The sequence below is a fragment of the Delphinapterus leucas genome, chromosome 17, assembly GCF_059928025.1.
Source record: "Delphinapterus leucas isolate spDelLeu-1000000601 "Yukka" chromosome 17, BTC_Dleu_Yukka2, whole genome shotgun sequence".
Classification (NCBI taxonomy): domain Eukaryota; kingdom Metazoa; phylum Chordata; class Mammalia; order Artiodactyla; family Monodontidae; genus Delphinapterus; species Delphinapterus leucas.
Window position 1 is genome coordinate 33,708,501 of NC_143145.1, and position 22,513 is coordinate 33,731,013.

Genomic DNA, 22,513 nt, shown 5'->3' on the forward strand with positions numbered 1-22,513 from the left:
TTTGTCATAGATTAGTTGACCGTGGGTGCGTGGGTTTATCTCTGGGCTTTCTATCTAGAGGCTTTCTATCTTGTTGCATTGATCTATGTTTCTGTTTTTGTGCCAGTTCCATATCGTCTTGATTACTATAGCTTTGTAGTATAGACTGAAGTCAGGGAGTCTGATTCCTCCGGCTCCATTTTTTTCCCTCAAGAGTACTTTGGTGATTTGGGGTCTTTTGTGTCTCCATACAAATTTTAAGTTGATTTGTTCTAGTTCTGTAAAAAATGCCATTGGTATATTTGATAGGGATTGCACTGAATCTGTAGATTGCTTTGGGTACTATTGTCATTTTCACAATATTGATTCTTCCAATCCAAGAACATGGTATATCTCTCCATCTGTTGGTATCATCTTAAATTTCTTTCATCAGTGTCTTATAGTTTTCTGCATACAGGTCTTTTGTCTCCCTAGATAGGTTTATTCCTAGGTATTTTATTCTTATTGTTGCAATGGTAAATGGGAGTGTTTCCATAATTTCTCTTTCAGATTTTTCACCATTAGTGTATAGGAATGCAAGAGATTTCTGTGCATTAATTTTGTATCCTGCAACTTTATCAAATTCATTGATTAGCTCTAGTAGTTTTCTGGTGGCATTTTTAGTATTCTCTATACTATCATGTCAGCTGCAAACAGTGACAGTTTTACTTTTTCTTTTCCAATCTGTATTTCTTTTATTGCTTTTTCTTCTCTGATTGCCATGGATAGGACTTCCAAAACTATGTTGAATAATAGTGGTGAGAGTGGACATCCTTGTCTCCTTTCTGATCTTAGAGGAAATGCTTTCAGTTTTTCACCATTGAGAATGATGTTGGCTGTGGGTTTCTCCTATATGGCCTTTATTATGTTGAGGAAAGTTCCCTCTATGCCTACTTTCTGAAGGGTTTTAACCATAAACGGTGTTGAATTTTGTCGATTGCTTTCTCTGCATCTATTGAGATGATCATATGGTTTTTCCCCTTCAGTGTGTTAATATGGTGTATCACGTTGATTGATTTGCATATGTTGAAGAATCCTTGCATTCCTGGAATAAACCCCAGTTGATCATGGTGTATGATCCTTTTAATGTGCTGTTGGATTCTGTTTGCTAGTATTTTGTTGAGGATTTTTGCATCTATGTTCATCAGTGATATTGGCCTGTATGTAGTTTTCTTTCTTTGTGACATCCTTGTCTGGTTTTGGTATCAGGGTGATGGTGGCCTCATAGAATGAGTTTGGGAGTGTTCCTCCCTCTGCTACATTTTGGAAGAGTTTGAGAAGGATAGGCGTTAGCGCTTCTCTAAATGTTTGATAGAATTCGCCTGTGAAGCCATCTGGTCCTGGGCTTTTGTTTGTTGGAAGATTTTGAATCACAGTTCCAATTTCAGTGCTTGTGATTGGTCTGTTCATATTTTCTATTTCTTCCTGATTCAGTCTTGGCACGTTGTGCATTTCTAAGAATTTGTACATTTCTTCCAGGTTGTCTATTTTATTGGCATAGTGTTGCTTGTAGTAATCTCTCATGACCTTTTGTATTTCTGCAGTGTCAGTTGTTACCTCTCCTTTTTCATTTCTAATTCTATTGATTTGAGTCTTCTCTCTTTTTTTTACTTGATGAGTCTGGCTAATGGTTTTTCAATTTTGTTTATCTTCTCAAAGAACCAGCTTTTAATTTTCTTGATCTTTGCTATCGTTTCCTTCATTTCTTTTTCATTCATTTCTGACCTGATCTTTATGATTTCTTTCCTTCTGCTAACTTTGGGGTTTTTTGTTCTTCTTTCTCTAATTGCTTTAGGTGCAAGGTTAAGTTGTTTATTCGAGATGTTTCCTGTTTCTTAAGGTAGGATTGTATTGCTATAAACTTACCTCTTAGAACTGCATTTGCTGCATCCCATAGGTTTTGGGTCGTCATGTCTCCATTGTCATTTGTTTCTAGGTATTTTTAGATTTCCTCTCTTTGATTTCTTCAGTGATCGCTGTGTTATTAAGTAGTGTATAGTTTAGCCTCCATGTGTTTGTATTTTTCACAGATCATTTCCTGTAATTGATATCTAGTCTCACAGCATTGTGGTCAGAAAAGATACTTGATACAATTTCAATTTTCTTAAATTTACCAAGGCTTGATTTGTGACCCAAGATATGATCTATCCTGGAGAATGTTCCATGAGCACTTGAGAAAAATGTGTATCCTGTTGTTTTTGGATGGAATGTCCTATAAATATCAATTAAGTCCATCTTGTTTAATGTATCATTTAAAGCTTGTGTTTCCTCATTTATTTTTATTTTGGATGATCTGTCCATTAGTGAAGGTGGGGTGTTAATGTCCCCTACTATGAAAGTGTTACTATCGATTTCCCCTTTTATGCTTGTTAGTATTTGCCTTATGTATTGAGGTGCTCCTATGTTGGGTGCATAAATATTTACAATTGTTATGTCGTCTTCTTGGATCAATCCCTTAATGCTATGTAGTGTTCTTCTTTGTCTCTTGTAATAGTCATTAGTTTAAAGCCTATTTTGTCTGATATGAGAATAGCTACTCCAGCTTTCTTTTGGTTTCCATTTGCATGGAATATCTTTTTCCATCCCCTGACTTTCAGTCTGTATGTGTCCTTAGGTCCGAAGTGGGTCTCTTGTAGACAGCATATATATGGGTCTTGGGGTTTTTTTTTTGTTTTTTTCTGTTTTTTACATCTTTATTAGAGTATAATTGCTTTACAATGGTGTGTTAGTTTCTGCTTTATAACAAAGTGAAGCAGTTATACATATACATATGTTCCCATATCTCCTCCCTCTTGCGTCTCCCTCCCACCCTCCCTATCCCACCCCTCTAGGTGGTCACAAAGCACCGAGCTGATCTCCCTGTGCTATGGGGTTGCTTCCCACTAGCTATCTATTTTACGTTTGGTATTGTATATATGTCCATGCCACTCTCTCACTTTGTCACAGCTTACCTTTCCCCCTCCCCATATCCTCAAGTCCATTCTCTAATTGGTCTAAAGATGGAGAGATACACCATGTTTGTAGTTTGGAGGAATCAACATTGTGAAAATGACTCTACTACCCAAAGCAATCTACAGATTGAATGCAATCCCTATCATACTACCACTGGCATTTTTCACAGAACTAGAACAAAAAATTTCACAATTTGTATGGAAACACAAAAGACCCTGAATAGCCAGAGCAACCTTGAGAATGAAAAATGGAGCTGGAGTAATCAGGCTCCCTGACTTCAGACTATACTACAAAGGTACAGTAATCAAGACCATATGGTACTGGTACAAAAACAGAAAGATAGATCAATGGAACAGGATAGAAAGCCCAGAGATAGACCCAGGCTTATATGGTCACCTTATCTTTGATATAGAAGGCAGGAATATACAGTGGAGAAAGGACACCCTCTTCAATAAGTGGTGCTGGGAAAACTGGACAGGTACATGTAAAAGTATGAGATTAGATCAGTCCCTAACACCATACACAAAAATAAGCTCAAAATGGATTAAAGACCTAAATGTAAGGCCAGAAACTATCAAACTCTTAGAGGAAAACATAGGCAGAACACTCTATGACATAAATCACAGCAAGATCCTTTTTGACCCACCTCCTAGAGTAATGGAACTAAAAACAAAAATAAACAAATGGGACATAATGAAACTTCAAAGCTTTTGCACAGCAAAGGAAACCATAAACAAGACCAAAAGACAACCCTCAGAATGGGAGAAAATATTTGCAAATGAAGCAATGGACAAAGGATTAATCTCCAAAATTTACAAGCAGCTCATGCAGCTCAATAACAAAAAAACAAACAACCCAATCCAAAAATGGCCAGAAAACCTAAATAGACATTTCTCCAAAGAAAATATAGAGACTGCCAACAAACACATGAAAGAATGCTCAACATCATTAATCATTAGAGAAATGCAAGTCAAAACTACTATGAGATATCATCTCACACCAGTCAGAATGGCGATCATCAAAAAATCTAGAAACCATAAATGCTGGAGAGGGTGTGGAGAAAAGGGAACACTCTTGCACTGCTGGTGGGAATGTGAATTGGTTCAGCCACTATGGAGAACAGTATGGAGCTTCCTTAAAAAACTACAAATAGAACTACCATATGACCCAGCAATCCCACTACTGGGCATATACCCTGAGAAAACCATAATTCAAAGGAGTCATGTACCAAAATGTTCATTACAGCTCTATTTACAATAGCCAGGAGATGGAAACAACCTAAGTGTCCATCATTGGATGAATGGATAAAGAAGATGTGGCACATATATACAATGGAATATTACTCAGCCATAAAAAGAAACGAAATTGAGCTATTTGTAATGAGGTGGATAGACCTAGAGTCTGTCATACAGAGTGAAGTAAGTCAGAAAGAGAAAGACAAATACCATATGCTAACACATATATATGGATTTAAGAAAAAAAAATGTCATGAAGAACCTAGGGGTAAGACAGGAATAAAGACACAGACCTACTAGAGAATGGACTTGAGGATATGGGGAGGGGGAAGGGTAAGCTGTGACAAAGCGAGAGAGAGGCATGGACATATATACACTACCAAACGTAAGGTCGATAGCTAGTGGGAAGCAGCCGCATAGCACAGGGAGATCAGATCCCTCACCTAGAGGGGTGGGATAGGGAGGGTGGGAGGGAGGGAGACGCAAGAGGGAAGAGATATGGGAACATATGTATATGTATAACTGCTTCACTTTGTTATACAGCAGAAACTAACACACCATTGTTAAGCAATTATACTCTAATAAAAATGTTTAAAAAAAAAAGAAAAACAAGAGACCTGGATCTGATTTAGCCTCCAGATACAACCGTTAAATTTTAGGCAATACAGCAGATAGAAGAATATGTTAATTGACATATCAGGATTATAATCAGCAAATCAGGACTATGGGAAACTTGAAAGACAGCTGGGTTTCTTCAACAATTATCCTGCAGCAAAAGAGAAAAAGGAAAACATGGATTAAAAGGTTTAATAGATATCGACTCTTTTCTGTGTTTGGACTTTATTTGGGTGCTTGAGGTAGTTCAGGACGTTTAAACATTGATATTTGATATAAAATGATTTGGGGGTTTGGTGTATGGTGGTTATTTTAAAATAGCACTTATATTTTAGAGATACAGAAATATTCAAGATAAAGTGATATGATGTCTGGAATTTGCTTCAGAATAACCTGGAAAGGAAAAGTGGGTGAGAGGGGGTCTAGAGGAAATCATGTTGAAGACAGGTAGAAGTTAACCAAGATGGGTAAAAACTGTGACAGATGGGGACTGGGATTAAGGACATATTGAGTGGAGACCAGAACATTAGTTAAGATCTCTTTGAATTGGCACAGACTGTGAAGGTATTTGTGTCCCATGTGAATGCCCACCAAAGGACATCAACTGCATAAGAGGCTCTTAATGATGAGGTGGACAAAGTACCTTGCTATGGATGTGAGTCAGCTTCTTTCCCCAGCACTCCAGTGCTAGTTCAATAGACCCCTAAACAAAGAGGCTGAGGTGGCAAGGATGGAGGTTATGTATGGATTCGACAACATGTAATTTCCCTTACTAAGGCTGGCCTGGCTAGTGCTTCTGCTGAGTGCCTAATGGGCCAACAGAGAGTCCAGCCTGGAGTCTCTAATATGGCATCATTCCCAGGGGGACAAGCCAGTCACCTAGTGGCAGGCTGATTACCCTGGACTTCTGTCATAGAGGGGCAGAGATCTGTTCTCATGGAAATAGACATATATTCTGGATACACATTTGTCTTCCCTGCCCTTAATGCTTCTGCTAGCACTACCATTCATGGACTCAAGAATGCCTTATCCACCATCTTACATTCTAAACAGGATTGTTTCTTTTATATATATATTTTTTTGTTTGTTTGTTTGTTTGTTTGGCTGTGCTGGTTCTTAGTTGCAGCATGTGGGATCTTTAGTTGCGACATGCAGGATCTAGGTCCCGGACCAGGGATTGAACCCATGCCCCCCTGCATTGGGATCGCGGAGTCTTAACTGCTGGACCACCAGGTAAGTCTCTAAACAGCATTGTTTCTGATCAAGAAACTTCATGTCACAGTGAAGAAGTGCAGCGATAGGGCTTGTCCCATGGAATTAACTCGTCTTTGCACATCCCCCATCACCTGGGAGTGACTGGCCTAAATGAGAGGGGAAATGGCTTACTGAGGACTCATTGATGGTACCAGTTGGTAGACAACATCCTGAAAGAATGGGGTTCTGTCTTACAGGTGCAGTATATGCTCTGGATCAGAAAGCATTACATGGTGTTCTCGCTCCTATAGCCAGAATGCAAGTGGCAGAAGTGGAAGTGGCTTCTCTCACTATTACATCTTATAACCCATTTGCAGATTTTTGCTTCCTGTCCTGACAACTTTGAGCTCTGCTGGTTTGGATATCTAAGTATCTAATAAGGGAATGCTTCTGCCAGGGGATACAACAATGTTTCCACTGAATTGGAAGATGAGACTATGTGTTTAAAATAACAGAAATGTCTTTATCCCCTGGTTTCTGTGGGTCAAGGATCTAGGCACAGGTTAGCTGAGTCCTCTGCTCAGGGTGTCACCGTGCTGAAATCAAAGTGTTGGCTGAGGCTGCAATCTCATCTGGGGCTCAGGGTCCTCTGCACAGGTCATGTGGTCGTTAGCAGAACTCGGTGCCTTGCAGCTGCATGATAAACGTCCCTGTTCTCTTGCTGTCAGCTGGGGATGGCTCTCAGCACCTGGAGGTCGTTCTCAGGGCCTTGCCACGCGGCCCCTCCTATCTCAACATGGCTGTTTTGCTTCCAGACTAGCAAGAGAACTCTTCTGCTTTTTTATTGTTGTGAAACATGTTTTTATCTTTCATTTAACATTAAGAACATCTTTGTTGTTGTTTTGGTGGTTTTTTTTTGTTTATTTGGGTTTTTTTTGGCCGCTAGTGCAGCATGCAGGATCTTAGTTCCCCGACCAGGGATCAAACCCGTTCCCCCCTGCAGTGGAAGCACAGAGTCTTAACCCCTGGATCACCAGGGAAGTCCCAAGAATGTCTTTTCATGTAGACAAATGTATGTTTACCTCATCCTCGTAAACAGCTGCACAGAATTCCATTGTAGTAATAGATCATCATTTATTTACCTAGACTCTAGCGACTGACTGACGGTTAACATTGCTTTCTATTCCCGCTGTTTCAAACAATGCTGCAGTGAAATTTCCTTGCACATACAGTATGTCCTAAGGCATTTCTTCAAGAGTGCCTGTAGGGCAAATTATCCCTGGGTCCAAGAGGAAGCATGTTTCAAATTTTGATATATCACTGACTTACCCTCAATTATTATGACAATTTTCACTCCTGCCAATAGTGTTGGAGAATTTCTGTTCTCCCTACCCTAGCCAGCATGGGATCTTATGAAACTTTTTTTTCCTTCCAGTTTCCTTGAGATATAACTGACATACAGCACTGTATAAGTTTAAGGTGCATGGCATAATGATTTGGCTTAAGTACGTCTTGAAATGATTATCACAATAAGTTTAGTGAACCTCCATCATCTCATACAGATACGAAATAAAAGAAAGAGAAAAAATATTTTTCTCCTTCTGATGAGAACTTAGAACTTACTTTCTTAACAGCCTTCACAGATAACATACAGCAGTGTCACTTACATTTGTCATGTACATTACATCCCTAGTACTTATTTCTATAACTGGAAGTTTGTACCTTTTGACTATTTTCATCCACTTCCCCCTCCCCTCAATCCCCACCTCTAGTAACCACAAATCTGATCTCTTTTTCCATAAGTTTGTTTCTTTTTGAAACCTAATTGACCTACAACACTATGTTAGTTCCTTTTGTACAATATAGTGATTCGATATTTCTATACATTTCAAAATAATCGCCATGATAAGTCTGGTTGGCAAACAGCTGTTTGTTTTCTGAATCTATGACTCTGTTTCTGTTTTGTTGTGCTTGTTCATTTGTTTTGTTTTTTAGATTCCACATATAAGTGAAACCAAACAATATTTGTCTTTGTAAATATCTTCTTTCATTCAGTAGGTGGCCTTTTTTTTTTTCGTGAATAGATGTTGAATTTTGTCAAAAGATTTTTCTTCATCTATTGAGCTGCTCATATGATTTCTATTCTTCAGTTTGTTAATGTGGTGTGTCACACTGATGGGTTGGTAGATATTGAATCTCTTTCATCCCTGGAATAAATCCCACTTGATCATGGTGTATGATCCTCTTAATGTGTTGTTGAATTCAGTTTGCTAATACCTTGTTGAGGATTTTTGCATCTGTGTTCATCAGTGATATTGGCCGTAATTTTGTTTTCTTGTGTTCTGTTTGTCTAGTTTTGGTATCAGGGTGATGCTGGCCTTGTAGAATAAGTTCGGAGGAGTTCCTTCCTCTGCAATTTTTTGAACTAGTTTGAGAAGGATAGGATTTTTTGTTGGTTGGGAGATTTTTTACTACAGACTCAATTTCATTCCTGGTCATTCATCTGTTCATATTTTCTACTTCTTCCTGATCCAGTCAGGAGATTGTACCTTTATTGGAATTTGTCCTCTTCTTCTAGTTTGTCCACTTTATTGACATATAGTTGTTCATTGTAATCTCTTATGATCCTTTGTACTTCTGTAGTGTTTGTTGTAACTGCCCCTTTTTGTTTACGATTTTATTTTGGGGGGCCTTCTCTTTTTTCTTGATGAGTCTGGCTAAAGGTTTATCAATTTTGTTTATCTTTTCAAAGAACCAGGTCTTAATTTCATTGGTCTTTTCTATTTTTTTTTTTTTTAGTCACTATTTCATTTATTTCTGTTCTGTTCTTAACTAACTTTGGGTATTGTTTGTTGTTCCTTTAGATGTAAGGTTAGATTGTTGATTTGATATTTTTCTTGCTTTCTGAGGTAGACTTGTATCACTATAAAACTCTCTCTTAGAACAGCTTTTGCTGCATTCCATAGATTTTGGATTGTGTTTTCATTTTCATTTGTCTCCAGGTATTTTCTTATTTCCTCTTTGATGTCTTCAATGGCCGATTGGTTGTTTAGTAGCATATTGTTTAGCTTCCACGTGTTTGTGTTTTGGGTAGTTTTTTCCTTGTAGTTGATTTCTAGTCTCATAGCACTGTGGTCAGAAAAGATGCTTGCTATGATGTATGGTCAGGCCCTCAAGATGGCTGTTCTCTTGCTCTCTGTACCTCCCCTCATCAACCAGTCCCTGCTTTACTCACATGACTCTCTAATCCTCTTAATGATAGGGCTTAATTAGTAACTGCCTACCTACTTGCCCCCTGCCCCAGCTGCTGGTTTCCCTGGTAATTGATGAGCTAATCTGGCATCAATTCACCCTATAAATGGTAGCCGCCTTCTCCCCGGAGTGGTGAAGACTGCTGCCATGTCCTGCCTGCTGTCTGCCACGCACAGTGAGGTGTCGCTCCAGGACCTTGCTTCATGTGTAAGTTTCTCTTGTCCAATAAATCCCTGATGTCTCTGTTGCTGTCTCTGGGTGAGAAAACTCCTGGGAGCTGAGATGTCAGGACATAAGGACGGGAAACAGAAAGTTGTGGAGGTGATCGGGAGGAGGCCGTCTACTAGCATGTGGGGCCTTGTGGTAGCTGTGTATGAGAGATGTCTTTTTCTTCCATTATGTTGATGATATCCTGTTAACCTCAGTCTTTTCCCAGTTTAAAAGTAGCAGCCCAGTGCTCCTCATTCATCTGACTACATGGGGGTGGCTGGTGAATAGAGACAAAACTCAAGGACCTGGATTATCTACAAAATACAAGCATACCCCTGACCTACCACCCCTAAACAATTAGAGACACAGGCTTTAGGGATATGAATTCAGAGACAGACTTGTGAATTAACATGGCCCATTACCCAGGAGCGTTTGGTTGAGGTCTGTGGCAACAGCAACATAATAAGAGTGCCCTTGGGCTTCTGGTCCCAATTATAGAAGGGTGTAGAGCAATGATAGAGTGTGATGGAACAACAGCTATATGCAGTCTACGATACATTACAACAGGTGGGAGACATTACAAAAAACCTACCTGATTCTTTGAGCATGCAAAATACCACCATCCATTTGTATGCAACATATAGGATCCCCGTGGACATCAATAGTGACCAAGGAATCTACTTTATTGGCCATGAAGTTCAGGAATGGGCCGATACAAAGGACATATGGGGCATTTCCACCTGTCTTACAACCCCACTGCTACCGGGCTATGAAGAGACTACTTAAACAACAGTTGAGGTGGGAAACTCACTCTTAACACGTGGACACATCCCAGGAGCATTTATCCCAGTGCTGATGCCACGTTAACCCGGAGGTAACTAGTCAGCACTGTTCGAGTTCAACTGTTGACCACCGAAGGACTGTTGCCAACTACAGGTCTGTACAGCAACTCATTTTTGCCCTTCACAGGATCTATCCCCAGGGGAACATATTATAAATAGCCCTGAGGACTGGCAGGTAAGTCCTCAGTGGTTTGGGTTTGCTGTCCCATTGGGGAATAGGATCAGAAAGGGATTTACAGATTTCACCTGTCTTCTACCCAGCCCCACCTCAGATTACTAAGGTAATTAATCCAGGCCTCTTCTGTCGAAAGGCACCATTATGCTAACCCTGTGCACTGTTATACCACCTCTCCAGTATTCGGCACTGGCTATGGAGACTGAGGGTGGGCAGGTGGTATGGTATTGCAGGCCAGGACAAAATGAGTAGACGGGTGGCATTACCTCAGAATGATGTTACTGCTTGTATTTTGCTTAATGGTCATGATCTTCCCTATATTGTGCCTGTTAGTCATCTTGCAGCTTGTCCTACTCTGAGTGAAGGGAATCTGTTTGTGGACTGGGTGACAATGGTGGCCTCACTGAGAAGTGAGTTTGATTGCTGGCTCTACAGCAAAATGCCATTGTCAACCTCTGAGAGTCCATGAAAAATTGACTTGATAAGCTCCTGGTTCCAAAGCTTGCCCACCTGTTGGACTGTCTCTATTGCATTTGTGGTATTTGGTTGCAGTTGCACTTCTACCTACCTGTCCTCGGGGATATAGCAGAAGAAGTATGGGCCAAGATTATAGAGGTCATACAGGGTATGTAAGGGTGGAGTGTTTGACCATGCCATTCAAGATGACTGTCCTCTTGCTCTGTATATCCCCTGTTCAGCCAGTACCTGCTTCACTCACATGACTATCCAATCTTCTTAATTATAGGGCTTAATTAGTAACTGCCTATGTGCTTGCTTCCTGGCCCAGCTGCTGGTCTCTCTGGTGAGCCAACCTGACCGTTAATTCCCCCTATAAATGGTAGCCTCCTCCTCCCCCGGGTAGCAAAGACTGCTGCCATGTCCTGCTTGCTGTCTGCCGCAAACCGTGAGGTGTTGCTCCAGGACCTTGCTTCAGGTGTGTAAGATCCCTTGTCCGATAAGTCACTGATGTCTCTGTTGCTGTCTCTAGGCTCTTTCTTCAGTCTTGAGGCTGGCAACTACAAGCCTTGCAGGCCTGTGGGGTGCAGCCCAACATATGATTTTAATCTTCAATTTACTGCGACTTGTCTTGTGGCCTAGCGTGTGATCTATCCTGGAGAATAGAACTTTTGCTTTTAAAAGACTTGCCTGATTAGACAGGTTGGACCCACCCAGGATAATCTCCCATTGAATTATAGTCAGCTGTTTAGGGACCCTAATTTCATCTGCAAAATTCCTTTTGCCATATTGTTGTATAATCATGAAGGTGATATCCAATGGTATTTACAGGTCCCTACAGTGCTCAAAGGAAATGACACTGGTGTTCACCCCAAGGGGCAGGAATTGTGGGATCCATCTTAGAATTCTGCCTACCACAGACTGCCCCCTGGCCATCTTACACTCCTTATACCACTGAACCAACAGGTGAAAAAGGTTAATCTACTGGTGTTATGATCTCAGTTACTGCAGGAAATTGGTTGCCTTTATAATGGAAGCAAGGAGGATTTTCTCTGGAACCCAGGAGATTTTCTGAGGTTCCCTTCAATACTTCCATGCCAACAGTAAAGATCAATGGAAAGCTACAGGAACTGGAAAAAGGCAGGACAATTGAGGATTCAGACCATTCAGAAGGGAAGGATTGAATCATTCTACCAGTAAAGAATCTGGATGGAGCTGTGGGTTCTGGCTGTGGGCAAGGAAAACAGGGAATAAGTGGGTGAAGGTGGAAGCTATAGACGTCAACTCTGACCTTGTGAATAACTACAGAAACCAGGACTGGTAGCTTTGCATATTTTCTGTTATATGTATGTGTTTATTCTAACTTCTCCTTCCCATTTTAATTTTATATAACACTAGGTGGAGGTTAACTTTACAATGTAGTCTTTAGTGGGACCTAAGACTGAAATTGAGGCCTAATTAATATAGGCAGCAATGGATTCAATGACCGTTGGGGTTTGTGTTTTACCTGGGAGAAGGGCAAGAACTTCACTTATCAGAGGGTTAGCTGTTTCTTGCTAAAATGTAGTTTCTTTGCTGGGCAGGCGTTGAAATGTGTGTAGGATGGTGCATATGAAAGCTGAGAAGTCAAAGGGGTCGACTGAGCTGCTTATGAACTTATTGCTTCCCAGCTCCAAATTCATTCTCCAATTGCACACCCAGAGTGCTCAGTCCTTTGACTACCTTGTAGCCCCAGCCCAGGAGCCTTGGTGATCACCTTGCTGCGGACGTAAGAGGCACACCGCGTGCTTCTGGCTTCATGCTGTAGCAACCCACAGCCCTCACCACGCACACTCCCAAGCATGACCAGGCCTGACTTTTCTGCCCCCTGCAGGGCTGTTCCTGAGACCTTTCCAAGGTGGGTGATGTCTGCTCTGGCTTGACACCTGCAGAAACCTCCCAGCTTCCTCAGCAACCTGCTTACATGCCTTGGCTTGCCTGTGTCCTAGGTGATTGTTTCCTGTTTATCAGATGACCCTAAACCAGTTCTGGCACAGGCAACCCAGCAAACTTTCTCACCAGCCAGTGGTTGTCTGCAACCGCACCTTCTCCAAAATTAATTATCAAGTTAAGAAAAAGGGAATTCTGTTGGTGCCAAACTGAGTATTATAACCTGGGAAGCAGATTCTCAGAAAGCACTGAGAACTCTTCCACCTGTTAGAAGTTGAAGGCGTAGACTTATCCTTTTTTTTTCTTTAATTGATTCTATTTTTTACATAAAAAGTTCAGTAAAAATTGGATAAAGTGATTTTTTTTTTTTTTTTTTTGTCGTACACGGGCCTCTCACTGTTGTGGCCTCTCCCGTTGTGGAGCACAGGCTCTGGATGCGCAGGCTCAGTGGCCATGGCTCACGGGCCCAGCCGCTCCGCGGCACATGGGATCCTCCCGGACCGGGGCACGAACCCGTGTCCCCTGCATTGGCAGGCGGACTCTCAACCACTGCGCCACCAGGAGAGCTCAAGTAAGGTGACTTTAAGTAGTAAATCAATCTTATCAACATAGCACAAGGCTGGCCAAAACCACAAGGCAGCCTGCTCTGGAATATTTACATGATAACACATTAAACCTTGCAGGAGAACTTAAACCATCCTTACAAAGTCTTCTGTGATCCTAGCACGCAGAGGCTTAAAAGCAAAACAAAAGCCAAAAACCAGGAAAGACAAATTATTTTCGATATATTCACATAGACATTAAAATATAATACAGATCGTCAGGGTAAGGGGTCGTGGGTGGGGATGCACATGAGTCTGTGTGTTGACAGCACCGCCAAGGAGGAGACCCAGCCTTGAGAGTGGGGTCAGGCCTGGCCGGGGTCTCGGAAGGGAAGGTCTCAAGGGCCTAAACCGTTGCCTCAGATGGCCTCTACCAACAGCTCACAACCAGGGACCGCTTGTTGTAGATGGAGCTCATTTTTGTGAGCTCATTCTGCAGGTTTGAATTCCCCAGGGTGATGTGTCGTCAGTAGCACAGCCCTGACAGTGGGGTGGGGAGAGAGGGCCCACGGGATTTCTTCTCCCCAGAGTCCCTCCTACCAGCTTGCCCGTCCTCCCACCCTGGCCCTGAAGGTCACTCTAATTCAGTGTCCCGTTTGGGTTTGGAAACAGCCCCAAACTTCTGCATGTACTTCTTAATGTCCTCCTTGGTTTTGTGTCTCACGTCCTCATTGCACTCCAGGTCCTCGGGGTCCTTACAGTACTTCAGCTCCTTATTCATAATGCCGTGAGTCAGCTTGCGAGCTAGGTGTTTGAACTCTTCAGTTGTGGTAATTTTTCCCACTTTGCAGTCAGGTTTCCAGTAAGGGTTCAGGCACTGGACGATGAACTGGGCCATCTGTTTTCTGAATACTTGTTTGCTTTTCTTAGCCAGCTCACTGGAGGCGTCTGCCTCTGCTGTCTTAGGCTTTTTTGAGGTCTTCATGGGATTTTCATCATATGTTGGGGTTCCTAGGTCCATCTCAGCTTCATGCTCAAGGCTGGCATCCTCTCCTGGGCTTTCCCAAGTAAGAGGATCCCACTGAGTCTGCCTTGTGATCACATGGTAGTAGTAAATCTTCCCTTCTGGGTCTCGGGCTGTCTTCCAGTTGGGAGGTAAGACAATGGTTTTTGGTTTGGGAGAAGATGGGGGTGGTAAGTCCAAGAGGTTATTTGTCACAACCATTTCAGGTGGCTGTAAGGGCTGAGGCTGCCCTGGTGCAACTATTGGAGTCACGGCTGTGGCTGGCTGTACCACCACTCCTTGTGGGTGAGCTGTGAAAATCTGTTGTCCCTGGATGTACTGAAGACTTGGCTGGGCGTAACTCTGTACAGTTGGTGGAGTTGTCTGTGAATAGGGTGACGTCACACCATAGACAGTTGGAGCAGCCTGTCCTTGATAATATAAGATTGCTTGAGACTGTGCAGGAGGGTACTGCTGCTGTACACTCATGGACTGTTGATTTGAATCTCAAACACCATAATTCTGTCCCTGGACTGGGCCTGGGGCTGGCACTGGCAGGACGGTGACCCTGGAGTCTTGGTGTACCACACCATCACTTTGGGCCACATACTGTGAACTGGAAACTTCCACAGGGGCTGCCACATGTGGCACCACGGGCACAGGTGGAGGGGCAGCAAGGGGTTCTGTAGAATGTCCCACCAAGGGCTGAGAATAATCATAAGGAGAAGGAGAACACACAGGATCCATGCTGGGTGTGGGGAGGAGCACCTTTCCAGCACTAAGATTGCTGGGATCCACGTAGGCCTGCATGGGGTAACCTGGTGGGTAGCCAGCAAAGGGGTGATGAGGGGCATGGTAGCCAAGAGAGTCATAGGGCAGTGGAGACGTCATTCCCAGGCTCTGCATCTGCTGCTGTTGTTTTTGAGCCTCCCGCTGAGCTGCCTCCTGCTCAAACAACTTTCGACGCTCCTCTGTAGAAAGTTGATTGCAATCTTGAATTCGTACTTTTTTAGAAGTTGGTGTATCATATCTGCCACCTGGCCTTTTTGTTCCCCGCTCATAGGCAGAGGTGGTGGTGAGAGGGAGCCCCTTCGTTTCCTTTTCTCTTTATTTTGAGTTTGTTTGTCTGGGTCTCTCTCTCTTGACCTGTTAGGAGTCTTTGGGGCAACTGTTTGATTTCTGAAGCCAACAGCATCCCTTCCTCGTTTGGTTATTGTGCTCTCCTTTTCAGTTTGCCTTTTCTTTGGAATTCGATATACCTCCTTTAGGTCTTTCCAACTGTCCAGGAGCTTGGTGGCCAAATCACTTATATCTACCGTTTTATGTGGCTGTTCCTGGCTCCTCTCACTCTCCACATCAGATACACCCTCCTCTTCATCTTGGGATGGTGTTTCCTCAGCAATAGGTTCGTCTAGTTTTGTGCCATTGCTCTCTTTAGGCTCTATTTCAGCCTCTGGCTCAGATGTGGGTAGCTTAATGGCCTCCACAGCAATGTCACTATCAACTTTAGATTCAGGTAGCTGTTGTGTGAGTAGCTGTTGTTCCTCTTCTTCTATAGGGACGTTTTCTAACTGGTCAAGGTCCTCTTTGCCATCCTTGCCTTTAGCTCGCTGGTAGCATCAGAGATCGCACTGTCCATGCCATTTTCACTTATAATTTTAAGTCTGCGAAACATTAGCTTCTTGGGGGTGTCTGTGTCAGCTTCTATGCTCAGCTTGGTAGAAAGATAAGGTGTGTTGAGCGGTGTGTGAGCATATGATGTATTCTCACTAGAATACCCATCTCCTTTGCTCAGCTGAGGGACAGCAGTCTTGGTTTGAGACCAACGTTGAATAATAGGAAGCACTTTGCTTTCCTCCAACATATTTTCAGTAGGAATGGGTAAATGTTCCAAAGTCTTTATAATCTCTTCCTGAAGCTTCTGGTTACTTTCCCGGCCATCACGTAGTTCTGCCATCCAGATCCACAACAAAGGCAGCCCATGACGTTCCAGAAAGTACTTCAGGCAAGACTGTGAATGTGTGTTCTGTATGAGCTTGAGACAGGTAAGTTTCTGTTCCAAAGTTTCAATTCTAACCGTTAGCCAGGATAAGCTGAGCACCTGGTTTTTATCAGAGAGACCCTCACCTTTCTCCATCAGAGCTTCTAGCTCTCCATCCACCGAATCCTTCTTCCGAGATCGTTCTTTCTTCATTTTCCGTCCTGCTGCTCTGAGGCTGACTCTGTTCTCTCCTCCCAGGTAACCCCGGCAATTAGCCGACCCACAGAAACATCTCTGTGCTTCCTTGCCGTATCTTTGGAACTGATAGTCAAATGTTAACTCTGAGCCTGAAGGAACCAGTTTGGTGGTAAAAATCCCAACTCTCAGTTGTCCGTTCACAGTCCATTTTTGAGTCTCACAGTTTGGTTCACAGCTGTGATTCATGAACCGGGAGCAATTTCCTTTCTGAGTGGCATCTATTATCTCATCATTCTTCAGGGCCATGAAATAGTAGTGGATGTTTTTGTTTTGTGCATACTCCTTTACCCGGGCCTTAAACTCTTTGTGATCAAGTACCTCTCCACAATATTCCAGGACAAAGGTGTTCGAAGGAAGATCTTTAGCAGCTCTCAAGCCCTAGCCTTTCTTTTCTGTGAGTAGGACTTCCACATCTGCATGCTGTTTTCTTTGAAACCGTCTATTGGAACAATAATCCCCATTTGGACAACGAGACGAACATTCAATCATGAGGAGACGATTAAGACAATCTTCCCCACATGCTATTTCACCTTGAGCTCTTTCATCTTTAGAAAGGGGTGTACACTCACACTGCATTCGCTTAAAATCCCGATGGGATTTATTCTTCTTTCTTTCTGTTAAATAAACATTTTCTTCAATCAGATCAAAGTAAGAAGGCACCTTCCCTTGTTTGGCACATTCCTTCCACCGCTCTGGGTCCCTGAAGTCCTCCATGACACACGAAGTCCCAACCAATGCTGAGCCTAGAGGCACTGCTGTCTCCCCCTGCTCTACCTCCACTCTAACTTTCTTTCTGTCCTGAAGCTCACCGTCACTTTCAGAATCACTCTCCAATTCCTGTCTCCTTTTTTTAAGAGGCCCTCTATCTTTCCTATCATTTTTTTCTAAGTTTTTCGAAAGATCTTTCTCCTCATTCACAGCTAAAGAGTCCTTAATGGAATTGCTGCTTATTTCAGGTGCTTGCACTGACCCCTTGTCCTTCTGAAGGGACAGAAAAAATTTATTGGACTGGCCTGAAAAGTGAGATCCTCCACGTTGATCCCAATTCTCCTCCTCTTCACGGTCATCTGTTAAGGAATCTGGTACCTGCCCTTGAATTCGATCATACACAGCCCCAGTTCCAGGCGGCCTACCTGCTGATCTTGGATCCCAGTAGCCATTGCCTTGCCGGTAATTACGTGTCCCACTATGCTGTTCTGCACTTTGCTGATACTTGTGTCCACCACAGGCTCCACAGCTGCGGTCAGGTTGCTGATATGTGGTAGTAGGCTCTTCTTGTTGAGAGAAGTCCCACCCTAGATTTCTGAGCTCTTCCGATGATGAACGGAAACCATCCACTCGGGAGATCTCACAAGAAGAAAAATTTGACTCTGTTTTTCCCAGTCTACTATCTGGCCTGTTAGGGAAAGTGGCCTGTTGCTGAGACTTACTTGAGACATCTTCAGAATCATCAGGAGAATAAACTGGCAGCTCTTCTTGCCGCCTAGAAGTTATTTTGGCTTTTGCTGCTTCCTCAGAATTTGGGTGACCTAGAGGGTCAGATTTTATGTCTGTATGACTTGTACTATCAACCCCATCACTCTGAGGATGAGCAATTTCAGACAGGTGATTATCTATCTGTTTTCGGCTGGGCTGTGTAAAAGAGATTTCTGAATTCTTCTCTGTTGCTTTATGAAAGAAGAACTTCTCAGTTTGAGGACAGGCTTTACTTGCTATACTCTCAAATTTTTCCTCAAATGAATGCCTCCTTGGCTCCAATCGCTCATCTTCCCAGTGGTCAGAATAGTGTCTGTAACTTTGACTGCTCTGAGAAGAAGAAGGACTTGTTTCTTCCATGGTCAAAGTAGAATTCTTTGGCACAACCACAACAGACTGAAGACGGTTTCTTGGAATACTGCTATCATCAAAATCTGTATCTTCTGAATCCCTTTCATCTCTTGAACTTTTGGAAGAACCAGAATAGTCTTCATGGACAGTGGATACAATCTCTGAGGCATGACCACTCTTACACCATCACTGTCCTCCATGATTAAATTCAAATCACAAGAAGAAAATACAACTTCTGAGTCATCAGAAGTATGTGTATGTCCTCTTCCACCTTCTTCATCTAAAGAGATTTCTGGTCTTCCTCTTCTATCAGGCAGTATGGAGATCCCTTCTTCTTGAGCCTCTTGCACACATTTCCCAGATAGTCCATTATTATGCCTGTTTTCCCAGGAAGCAAATCCTCTTCCTGAATCAGGAAGGCCACTAGCTACTTCTATTATTTCTTTCTCTGCATGCTTTAAAAACTCTGCGCTTTTACTCTTCAGCACAGCATCCAAAACTGGAGATGTATTCTCTCCACATTGCAAGAGAGTTAAACTGTCTACGTTTGTCCCTGCTGGAAGACTCTGAAGAGATGAAGCAATACATGAGCTCCCTGTAGGTGGATATAAATCATCAAAATGATTAACAGAAGCTGAACTAGTACTACCAACACTCTGCTTATATTCTCCACATGCAAATTTTGAGTGCTGATCTGTCAGACTTCCATTATCACATATGACTGTTTTTGATTTCAAATGCACATTCATAAAGCTATTTGAAGAAATCTTCGTTACTAAAGGCTCAGTATTTTCAGCTCCGGAATGACACAAAGAAGGACGGTTGTCGTTTGAAGTACAGTATATATCTGAATCTTTGGTTTTACAGCAAGAAACTCTCACATCAACTGGTTCTTTAACTATTGTTTCGGAATAATCTATAGTCATAACTGGCAAAGGTATGAGTTGATCCTGGTGTGGCGACACTGGAGGTTCTGTTTCTCTAAATGTGCTTTCTGACTTACTATGCTGCATGCGAGTATCATCCAAGTCTTTTTCTTTACATCTATTAATGTTTTGAAATCCATTTGATGAAAGCATGCACGTTTTGACCAAAGGGGAACCTCTGATGCAGTCACACTATCATCAGAAGACATCAAAACAGTGTCACGTTTAGAAGCGCAAAATGCTGCCAAATCAGATTCGGCCCCAGGAGATCCGTTTGTATTAAATTCGGTGAGACAATAACTTCGTAATTGATCATTCTTCACTTTACATAAAGAGTCTAATTCCTTAATACTATCATGGCTATCATGTCCTATAAATTCAGACTTAAAAACAGGTGATTCATCTAGCTTTTTAAAAGTAGGTGAATCATTTAATCGATTTGATGGAGATGGAGACCCGATCTTCTCTCTTTCAGGAACTTTACTAATCACCCTTAATTCACTACCTTTAGAACAAGGAGTCTGTAAACGAAAAGAATGGGACTGTTTGATTTCCTCATTCAATTCTGTACAACAGAAAGAATTTTTAAATTTATCAGACTTGGGTGCAGGTTTTGAAGGGGCAGATTTATAACGGGAAGCACTCTTACCGTGCTTGGAATATGATGACCTGCGTCGGAATCCCTGTTCATTAGTGGGAGAATAACATCTTTTCATTGCTTCATTTTCTGAAGTCCTTTTGGATTCTCCTTCTAATTTTGAAGAATCCTTTCCTCTTTTATCCATCTCTAAGTAAGAGGACTCAGTTTTACAGTATCCATCAGTCTTGCCCTGTTACTGGTATATGGCCGAGACTAGCGTGCCCTCTCTCGATAAGGGGAGCTCCTATGGTAACGACCATCATAATGAGAGTCGTCATAATGGGACCGTTCTGACAAGAATAGGGTGATCTAGTTCTAGAACCTCTGTCAGATCTAAAACGAGACCTGCTCCGCCTTCGCTCTCTCTCTGATCTACAGCGAGAAGATATGTAACGAGTATCTCTTTCAAGTTTTGAGTAGCTAAAATACTTATCATCTCTCTCTGTTTTAGATCGTGAAGATTTCAGGAGCTCTGCTTAATGTGTAATGCAGATGCACACTGGGCATTAGGGAGGGAGAAGGCCCGAACAGAATTCTGTGTTTAATTTTTTTTGTCCTGCCTTTAACTTTTATTCCATCAGAGGTATGAATGCCAGAGGGGGATCCTCTTCCAAGCTTGCCTTTCCTTGGGTACTCTCCCTCTGCCCTAGGGTACTGTTAAGAGTTCTCAACACGCAGTCATCCCTCAGCATGAGCAAGGAATTGGTCCTAAGGCTCCCCCTGCCTGCGCAGTCCCCTGCGATTGCTGAAGTCTCTTATATAAAATGGAGTAGTACAGTCTGCCCTCAGTACCCCGGGGCTCCACATTGGAGGATTCTGCATCCGAGGATTCAATCTACTGCTATTCAGTTTACGGTTGGTTGAATCCGGGGTGCAGAACCCGTGGATACAGAGGGGTAATTGTATTTATTTCACTCTATTATAGCTTAACAATTCTGGTTAAATTTACCATGTTCTGTCTCCTGGTTGGACCTAGATTGGTAGAGGTGTGATGACTAGCTTGAGTTTGAAACAAAGAAGTGAGCATGAGTAGCACTTTCTCCCCTCTCTTTGGGAATAAGCTGCTCACAGAAAGCATGCATTGGGCCCCATTTCTCCATAAGTCTTACAAGGGCAGGCGGCAAAATAGTCTGGGTCCAGTGCTGTCTGCGGCTGGATGCGTATGTCTGTATCATTATGGGGCTCAGTGTAAGGAAGCCCTCTTTTACACAGATATAAGGCTGAAATTAGAGAATGAGGGTTATTAGTAATAAAGATAATACATCATGTTCCACATACCTCTTGTCTACTTATGAATTACTTTAGAACCTGGGTGCGGAAGAGGTTAACATGCTTCACTTGAGGGAAGAAGCTTATTACTATTTCTTTTGACAAGTTGAGTGTGAATTGGCTTTATCACTTTCTAGGCTTGTTCTATTCATAATTAACATATATTGAAACTTACATTAATATAAACAAACAATCCTGCAATATTTGCTGTCAGAAAATAGATAAGGGACAACCTTCAAATCTAACTTTTGTGTAGTTGGGCCTTCAACTATTAGCAGGTTTTAGTTATTTTTCTAAGTCTCTTATGCTTTTCATGGTGAGTTGAATATCTTTATTATAAAAAAAAAAGTTTCTCTGTAAAACTAAACGTTTTAAAGAACCTATACAACATACATAAGGGTCCCAAAATGCTCACTTTTCATAAAAATGACATCTATTTCCATAGACGAGTTCACCAACATCCTGACAGCTGATGGAAAAGTGACACATAGGCTTTAGGGTCTAGATCACAGATTCTGTCACCTAGGAAGCTTTCAAGTACAGCAAGTAATAGAAAAACCCAACTGAGAATGGCTTACGTAGAGCGAACCAATTAACTTCCTTTGAAACCACAGAGATACGTGTGGCTAGGAGTGAGACTAGACGCTCACATAATGTGACTTAGAACCTAGTTTCTTTCAGTTTTTAACTGTCACTTCCCTGGTGTTGACTGTTTTTGGACAAACTCCCTCCCTCCCCCCCACCCCCCAGTTCATAATCCTAAACTGACTTTGAGGAACTCTAAGAATTACATCTTTTTGTGAAACAGAGAATCTATATCATATATTCAGCGAAAGTGTCTAAGAGTCACTGATTGGACCAACTTAGGTAATCGTGCCAGTTCCAAAACATTCAGAGATGGCACATTCAGATTGGCTCTATGAATCAGGGCCTTTCTCTGGGGCAGGTGAGGCCCATTTTCCAACTAAATCACAACGGCGAGAATGGAGAGATGGGGTAGGTACTGAAAAGAAATTCAGGCTATTACTCCAAGAAGGAAGAAAAATAGATACTGGGCAGCCATATAACAGGTATTCATTATAGGTACTTCCAGAGTCTATTTCCTATTTACTCAAAGAAATTTAAGACTTTAGGTAACCCCAAAATTCACATATTTTCTACATGTTACCTAACACATTTTTAGAAAATA

At 42.2% G+C, this 22,513-nt stretch overlaps 1 pseudogene; it reads right to left on the reverse strand.

The window, feature by feature from the left end:
- Positions 1 to 13,709: 13,709 nt before the first annotated feature.
- LOC149746928 (histone-lysine N-methyltransferase SETD2 pseudogene) lies at positions 13,710 to 20,610 on the reverse strand (annotated as a pseudogene).
- Positions 20,611 to 22,513: the final 1,903 nt, after the last annotated feature.